The sequence below is a fragment of the Dermacentor variabilis genome, unplaced genomic scaffold, assembly GCF_050947875.1.
Source record: "Dermacentor variabilis isolate Ectoservices unplaced genomic scaffold, ASM5094787v1 scaffold_13, whole genome shotgun sequence".
NCBI lineage: Eukaryota > Metazoa > Arthropoda > Arachnida > Ixodida > Ixodidae > Dermacentor > Dermacentor variabilis.
Window position 1 is genome coordinate 2,756,883 of NW_027460291.1, and position 9,692 is coordinate 2,766,574.

Below are 9,692 nucleotides of genomic sequence, written 5' to 3' on the forward strand. Positions count from 1 at the left end.
AGTGGACAAAATGCTCCGCAAAGGGGTCGTCGAGCCATCAGCCAGCCCTTGGGCTTCGCCTGTCGTCCTTGTGAAAAAAAAGATGGTACCTGGCGTTTTTGCGTCGATTATCGCCACTTAAACAAGATCACGCGAAAAGACGTCTACCCACTACCACGCATCGATGACGCCTTGGACTGCTTGTACGGAGTTAAATACTTCTCGTCCATCGATGTTCGATCCGGCTACTGGCAGATTTCAGTTGATGAAATGGACCGCAAGAAGACGGCCTTCATCATGCAGGATGGCTTATATCAATTCGAAGTCATGTCCTTTGACCTATGCAATGCCCCTGGAACATTTGAACGTATGATGGACTCTCTTCTGCGGGGCTACAAATGGACCACCTGTCTTTGTTACCTTGACCGCGTTATTGTTTTTTCTCCCTCGTTCGGTAGCCACTTTACCTAATTCGCAGCAATTCTGCAAAATTCGGCCTTCAACTGAGCTCCATGAAGTGTCAATTCGAGCGCCGTCAGATCACCATGTTGGGACACGTCGTTGACGCATCCGGTGTCCAACCAGGGGTGCTATGCAGGCTGCGCCGAGTTTCTCGTTCACCCGAGTTTTACCCGAGTTTGCTCGACAGCAGTCAGGGAACGGAGATAGCGTGGAACGCGCAAAAGCTACATGCAAAATAATATGTAGGCATAAAACCGCGTATGACAACATGAGCGCACCGTGCGCGGCACGCTGCTTCCACGCTTCAAGCGCAGAAGGTTGCACAACGAAACGCGCCAGCGCCGCGTATTGTTATCAACGAATTATCGCAACTTAGCAATACCGTTACTGTCCCGCTGTCTGTCTGCACACTTTCCGTGAGCCGCTTGCCACGCCTTTCGCGGGCCCGTGAAGGGCGTGCCTCCTCTTTCGGGCACTATCTTTCTATCCTCCATCGAACGCGAACAGGGTACATGCGTCTCATTCTTGCATTACACTTCCGCTCAAACGAATACGTTAAAATACAGCGAATAAAGTAACAAACATTTTTTTTCTTTAGGTATCTGTTTTACGTTTCGAATGCTAGAAAGTTCTGATGACAAACGGAGATCGAGCCAATTATTAAATTTTGCACTTCTTGCCGCGAGTCGCGACAGTGAGGCGAAAGCTTAGAAGCGGATAGATTGAATAGCGTAACACGCACGAGGGAGTTCATACGGTGATAATTATCGCCTAGAGGCACTGCAGGGCTATTCTCAAGAAAGTCAGTCATGACAATGGTCATGACGACTCTTTTTCTATTAGGGGAATGGAAACGCTGCGCCGTTGTATGGCAGTTCATCGCAGGCGCTTCACTTGCTATTAAGGCCCCCGCTTTACCAACTAAAAACGGCACACTAGTCATAGATACGGGAGCAACCGCTGTCACTGCAAAATAGTGGTACGTTATTTTAGGGTCCGTAGTGACGCAGTTCAGTGAAAATGTACCTGTTTATTTTTGTGCGCGAAGCCTCTGCAATGCATTGCGAAGAAGTGTGTGCTTCCCAGCGACAAAATTCCTCGCTTGTTATCGCTTGCCCAGTGAAGGTGCCTCTGAGCGCATGTACGCAGTATTTGAGTCTGTTGTGCACTCCAAGGTGCTTGCAGATTACCTCTGCTGGAGCGAGCAGCGATCGCAGATGGATATCGTAACGACACCGCAGCAATCGCATTTTGGCAGGTGAGGACTATTGTGTGCAGTTATGAAATGAGACTTCGAACGGATGAAAGTGTTGGAGCTGTTGAGTGCACAATGCTTGTGATGAAGAAATGCAATTGCACTGGGTCTCGAAAAGCGAGCGATTCTCGGACGATGATTGTGTTTACGACGCTGTGGCTCCGATACATAACCGATGACAGAGCAGCCTTCTCAAACGACTACTGCGGTACACACTCCAGCAACATCCAACTTTTTTTTGATAGCGGTGCTCAGTACGTCAACGATGACAGTGCGTTGTGCGTGTTTTATGTCGGCGGTAAAGTTTGTTGATGCCTCTCAGCTCGGCACCGCGTCGCTGTTGCCGAAAAATAAGTTGGGCGTGGCCCAACCAGGGTGGGTGGGCGCACAAGAGTTACATGCCTAGCGCGTAGCGTGACCTCTGGTTTTGATTGACAGGCGAACTCGTGCTAAACTTGTACATCGCGAAACGCCCTCCGAGTTCAACTCACGAACATGGCGGCGCTGGCAGCAGCAGCCTGTGTCATTGCATCCAGTGGCAGCAAGCGTCAGTATGACCGTCTGGACCCGTTCACGTACATGACCGACGTGGACTTTCAACGTCATTTTCGCCTGTCGAAGACATCAGTGCGCTGGCTGTGTGACGAGCTAGGCGAAGACTCTCGTCTGCGGAGACAGCGTGGTGGGCTTCATTCGCTCACCGTCGAAGAGCAAGTCCTCTGCGTCCTCCGTTTCTACGGGACTGGAAGTTTTCAGGGAGGCGACGGCGCCGAGCGTTACATTGGACACCATCAAACTACTGTGAGCCGCTGTGTCACTGCTGTGTCAGACGCGCTTATAGATGCGGCAGTGCGTAAGCGGTGGCTAGCTTTCCCGAATACTGCGGCTGAGCGGGCATATATAAAAGAACGCTTCCTACTTCGCGGGAACATTACGAACGTAGTCGGCTGTGTAGACAGAACGTACGTATGAATTAAGGCGCCTTCAATGTCAGCGTCACTGTGATTAACGTTGAAGCAATGTTTAGACACGCCATATTGCCAAATATGTCACTTCTGTGTAGCCGACTTAAATTTTGTGTTACCGACATATTTCATGCGGCGGCCTATGACACTGACTTTTTCGATGGTTGCTGACTTTTTGCCGATTGTTCTACTTGTCTGTCACGGTGCCTTCCAAATGGCTCGCTTTCTTGGGAAATATGTTAATTAAGTATAAGTAGATAAATAGATATGACAAATTGTGTGAAGTAACCAATGAATGCCAACCTCATAACGAACTTGGGGTTCTTCATTGGTGAAGTTACTTAGTATGCATAATTCTGAATTTTGGTCATGCGTCATCTATCGGCCGCACTATGAAACAGCGAGGCATTGCACAATTTGTTGCAGCGCGAGACGCGAATGTTGCGCCAATCCTGTTGTGCCTATGCATTTGTGGCGAAATGAAAATGCATTGAGAATCTTGGTGTGCTGGCTGGCATAAAAAATACTTTATAGTGTTTGCTCTGTTCACTGTTGATGCATGTGCCAGAGGTTCAGTGTGTTTTATGGGCGGGGGCAGCGTTATTCTGGATGGACAAATCATATTTTCATCTCATAATGGGGCTCTAATTCTTAAGCAGTCGAACAATACAGATCGAATGCTCTGCAGAACTCGGTGTGCGTGAAAATGTCATGAACCACAAAGGAAAAATTACATATCGGGAGAAACGTGATGCACATGCCAATGAAAAGTGGGTCTTTAACCCGCCATGATAAAAATAAAGATCGCAGAGCGAATAGACCTTTTGTCCAGCTTTAGAGCAATGATTACACAAACTGTGACATGCTCAAACGTGTAAAAGCTTGCCGCAATGCCAAAGTAGGATGAGCGATATGCAGCATATTTTGGCATTGAACATGTCTTGTAAATGCTATTTTTTACTGTAAGCATCGCTGTCACGCCTTTCCCTCTGGCACTCCCTTTACTGAAACGCAGCACTGTCTTTCTATTGGTGTCATGATGATGATGGTAATGGCAGCAGTAAGACTCGTTGATGCTTGCCTCTTTGATTCCTGTGAGTTTAGTGGTAAAGAATATGGCACGTGCATACACTTCTGCTGCAAAATGTAACGCTTGTGGTGATTTCTTAGAGCTAATTCTGGTTGGGACATATCAAAGATGTGCGCCATCGTGACCTAGAGCATTGGTGAGGTTGAAGGCTGGGTGTATTGGTCTAGAAGCTTGAAGTCGAATTGCACAACAAGTAGACGGGACGCAAAGAAGAGAAATACACGCAGCAGACCGCTCTGCTGTGTGTGTCACTCTTCTTTGTGTGCCGTCGAATTTTTGCGCGATCCAACTTCAAATAGAGCATTAGGTTTTTTGGTTCAGCACCGAGAAAGTGTGAGCTATTCGACACCATGCCAGTGACTTGCCACACAATTATGGAAATCTTAAGCTTTGCAAACAAAGCTTTCCTTTCAAATCCACCTGCTCATGTAATACAAGCACTGATTGAAAAAACCGTCATACGAAAATAATGGTGAAATGAATGGCCTTTGAAAAGTGTAATTTGTATATTGACATTGTTGATATAATAGGTGCCACACCGGACTCAACAATTGTACTGGACAGAGTAGATTGCTTCCTATGTGAGGCACAAGGTTTCATTACATGCTGTGCAGATAACCAAGCTCAGTTTGTTTAGACATGGTACGCAGCATTCACTGTAATCTATCTTTGGTTCTAAAGAAGTGCCAAACACCACGTCTTTTTCAAGGCCGTCATGGGAATATTTGCCGAGACCTTTTTACAGCCCCTATAAATGGAAGTGTGGCCAGCCAGCTTTACTTGGATGCCTTTATAGATTTCTGTTCCTCATCATTGTGTGCTATGAAGCTGCTAAAGTCTAAGCGACCGGTGCAAGGCATAACGTGATTCTGTAGTCGGATACAATTTTAGGAGGCCGCGGAATCTGCACTTCAAAGGCAAGTGAACGCAAGCCTGCACCAATGGGCATGCGCTCTAGACTGACGTCGGGCTGCCGGACGCACTAATACCCGCTCGTTGGCGAGGGACTATTTCCTTAGATGTTGAGGCAATCGGTTGCTGTGCTTTGGTCACCTGGGCGGGGCCTCTCCTGTCTTCTGAAGTTGTATCCGACTGTAGAGCATGCTGCTTTTCATACTACACAAAAGGACAGTGTAGAATTATTTGGCCTATGAAATGGATAAATCACAATTGAGCTATGCAAGGGCTTAATCTGTGTGAAAATTAGTACATGCAAATATATGACATTAAAGAATATGGGGTATCGAACATGCATGTAATGGCACGTTTCAATCGTGTGTTGCATTCATATACACAGTCTATAGGTGATAGCATTATTAAGCTCCTGCTGTTTCCTGTCTTTTCATTATGAATTACACACACCGTTCAACTTCTGGCTAATCAACACGCATTGTATTCTTGCACGTAGAAAGAACAAACAGCACAATGACGTGTATGCTGCATTAGTGTATTTTTCATTTATATGATCCAAGAGTGGCACAGGTCGTCTTACGTTTTTGCCCATTTTGAAGAGGCACCAAGTGCATGTTACAAGTGTCCTAGTATGCACAGCACATTGTTTACTGCAATAATTTTATTCATGCTCTTGTATAATCAACAAAGTAATAAACTGAAAGCTCCTTTATAAGGTGTCTTCTGGAGGCTTGACTGCAGAGCAGTGAGAGCACCGATACTACTGTTGCAGAGCAGCCCTCTGGACCTCTGCCACACTCTCAAGAGCACGTGCCTGGCGCTCGCCTAATGCCACCAGTGGTTGAGTGCCTCCAGCAGTAGAATGTTCTCCAGCAAAAAAAAGTGGATTGTTGGAATGAATCAACCGCATATAAACAATTATTTACAAAGAAAAATGCTCGTTGCACTATTGGTACTAAATGCCCTTAACTGTGGAAGCCTTTAGTGTAGTATGCATGTAAAAGCACGAACACTCATTGGTTTTGAGTGCCTTTTTTAAACTGCTGGACATTCAGTTCGTTACTACGAAAGTGAGTTAATCCGTGCACTATTATTATGCTAAATATGAAACAGTAGAAATATACTTATCCGCAGGTTGTCGATGTCTCCTTCACTATGTTGGTTGCGAGATCCATCGTCGGCACCACCTCCTTGTCGCATCCGAGCTATATAGGCTGTCTTCTTTTTGCACAAAATATGTAATATTCGTGACGGTTGCAGTAACGCAGAGCGTAGGAAATCAGCCTACTCACAGAAGCAGCACCGGACAAGTTGTTTCTTCAGGATTACGCCGTGAACAGTAGGTGCGCGTTGCGATCTCTAAAATCGCCGAAGCTATCAGCAGTCATAGGGGGTGCACGGAAAGATTGCTCCCGGAGGATCAGAACTATCCAAGAAATAGTAGTCATTGTCGAGCCTGATCACTACGTCGCGCACTGCAAGCTCCTTGTACGAGTTTACACTGGGCCTCTTCGATGTTTAGCCGCCATGCCCGCCCGGTGAATGGATGTGATGACACCACCACAGCGTTCCCTCGTGGTATAATGCGACGCGTACTAAATTACAGATCAGTCTAATACACATTCAGTGTACATCTTGCAAGCTTTAAAGTGCTTCTAAACCACGTTAAAGTCACTAATAATGCATTGGTTTTATAACTTGCTTGTGCATGTAATGCACTCGGTGGAACGACAAACAAGTGAAGGAATGCAGGACCATGCACCGACGGTATGATCACGTGAGCCCCAGTTTGTCGACCGTACAGAAGGCAACGCCCAAGGAATGATAGCCACCCAGAGTGAATCTAGATAAACCAACGAAACTGGAGGCTTGTCGAAAGATCTCGTGAAGATCCCGAGTTTCGCCAAACTCGGCGCATCCTGCATAGCACCACAGATCCCGAAAAAGTTCACGCCATACGCTGTTTCCCTGTGCCACGTTCTGCCTCTGACGCGCGCTGCTTCGTCGGCCTGTGTTCTTACTTTCGCCGTTTCGTCAAAAACTTCGCCGACGCTGCTCGGCCTTTTACAGATCAAAAGAACGCGCCATTCTCATGGTGTTCGCAGCAGGCTCACGCGTTCGCCGCTCTCATCGGGTTTCTGAACACCCGTCCCATACTTGCCCACTTCGATCCGTCTGCACCGACCGAAGTCCACACTGACGCAAACGGCTATGGCATCGGCGCTGTTCTCGCCCAACACCAGAATGGTACCGAGTGCGTGATAGCTTACGCCAGCCGCCTGTTGTCACCTGCCGAGGGAAATTACTCCATCACCGAGCGGGAATGCTTGGCTTTAGTTTGGGCTGTCGGCAAGTTCCGGCCATATTTCTACTGCCGCACGTTTTATGTCGTCACAGACCACCGCGCATTCTGCTGGCGGTCTTCCCTACGGGACCTGACTAGACAGCTTGATCGCTGGGCTTTGCGACTCCAGGAAGTTTCATGTAGTGTCCGTTACAAGGCTTGACGCCTCCACAAGGACGCTGACTGCTTCTCGCGTCACCCGTGGATCATCCCGATCCTGTTGCGCATGATCCGGTGACCTGCGTGATGGCTTTGAATGACATGACCGACATGTGCGCTGAACAACGCGACGCATCCTTACGGTCCATCATCGCCGGAGTGCAATCTGGCAGCACCGACGGCACGTGCCGCATGTTCGTGCTGCATGACTGCATCCTCTACCACCGCAGTATCAACCCTGACGGCCCAGAGTTGCTGCTTGTCCTTCCTCGTCGCCTGCGACCCGTCGTTCTCGAACAAATTGAAGATGTACCGATGGCAGGACACCTTGGAGTGTTGCGTACATACGACCGCGTACGACTCCGGTTCTCTACCGCTCTGTGCGTCATTATGTTGCAACTTGCGAATTGTGTCAGCGCCAGAAGAAACCTACCCTGGCACCTGTTGGACGACTCCATCCCATTGAAGTTCCCTCTGAACCGTTCTTTCGCGTAGGCTTTCACCTGCTTCACCTTTTTCCGACAATGACAAGAGGGAATAAGTGGATCGCCGTCGCTACTGATTACGCGACACGCTACGCGATAACAAAGGCGTTGCCGAGTAGTTGCGCAACTGATGTCATCGATTTTCTCCTTCAAGGCGTCATTCTCCAGCACGGTGCACCTCGACAGTTACTTACAGACCGCGGCCGCTCGTTCTTGTCTCGAGTTGTGGACGACCTCCTCTGCTCTTGTGCCACTGAGCACAAGCTGTCCACCGCCTACCACCCACAAACGAACGGTCTTACAGAACGTCTTAACCGAACAATCAGAGATGCTGTCGATGTACGTCTCCAACAATCACCGCGACTAGACCGCCACGCTGGCTTACGTGACATTCGCGCAAACTCGTCCCGACATGACACTGCAGGAGATTCACCCTTTTATCTGTCATATGTACGTGACCCCACTTTGCCCTTTGACACCATCCTACCTTCTGTGCTGCGCGTTGCCACTGAGTGCGCTAGGGAAGCCATCAGTCGCGCTCACATGACGCGTCAAGTCACCCGATCTCGCTTATTAGCCTCGCAGCAACTGCAAAAAGAGCGTTACGACTGGCGTCATCACTATGTTCAGTTCGCCCCAGGTGCTTGCGTGCTGCCTTGGTCACCATGTCGTCGGGTCGGCCTCTCTCAGAAGCTTCTCTCTCGCCACACAGGGCCTTATGAAATCCTACGCCAAGTTGACTTCAATTACGCGATATCGCTGCTACACTTTGATGCACCCTCAAGTGAGACGCCTGTCGACGTCGTGCACGTTTCGCGGCTGAAGCCATACTTCGCTGGCAATTCGTCGCCTACGCGCCAAGACGGCGTTTCGAAACTTGGGGGTCCTATTACGGGGAACGATGAGAGAAAATAGAGGAAGAAGATCGGAGACGATGGCAGCTGCGTGTTCTTGGGGGTCAGCCATCTTACGTATTCTGACTCATCCTATATATATATATATATATATATATATATATAGTCATATCATGAGAAGCCAACAAACACTGACACCAAGGACAACATAGAGGAAATTACTTGTGTTTAATAAATGTAATGTAGAAACGATAAATTAATGGAAAAAAAGTGGATGAAAAAACAACTTGCCGCAGGTGGGAACCGATCCCACAACCTTCGCATTTCGCGTGCGATGCTCTACTAATTGAGCTACCGCAGCGCTGTTTCCCCATGAACTTTCTTGGGTATTTTTGTGTACGCAGGGGCGTAGCCAGGGGGAGGTGGGCTTATGGGGCTTCAGCCCCCCCCCCCCCCCGAAATTCCATGCTGTGCTGTCCGTGCTGTACATGCACCGCGGACAAAAGCAACCCTGGCGCCGGAAATCATTCTGGATTTTGTCTAGAGCATCTTTTTCACGCTCGAAAAGCCATTTCACCGCGAAATTTGCGAACTCGGACTGAATTTCGCGGTAACGCCCATGCACCAGGAGTCACATAACGCAAGCAGCCCCATCCGAGCACAAAGTTTCAAGGATGTTTTCATGGCTAATGGGCTCGCCGCGGCATTTCGCGGAGGCCGCGGAATCTAAACTCTATCATGGAATTTACGGAGCGCGTGGATATCAATTCCGAAACTTTATGGGTACAAAGTGCTCTAAACTTTTGATGTGAAAGGTGCATTGACATTTCCAAACGTGTGCTTTAGATTTTCAATTGCGGAAATGTGTAAGTTTAATGCTCCCATAAATATTTGACGTAAAGGTGCATTGACTTTTCCAAAGGCGCACATCAGGCCATACAACGAGACAAGCCAAATGAACACGCTATCAGAGAAGTTGACAAAGCCCGCAGCGAGGCCCGATGAGACGAAGCGTTGTGGGGGTTCATTCGTGCCGTCAAGCCAAATAAAAAGATTTTTTTTTCACCTGCGCCAAAGCATCCAGTGAAGACACTAAAGCCAACCAAGGCAACTACGTTCTTATTTATTTTTTCTACTTTGACTTTTAATCGCGAGGACCACATTGAGCCTCTTCAATTTTTTTTGTT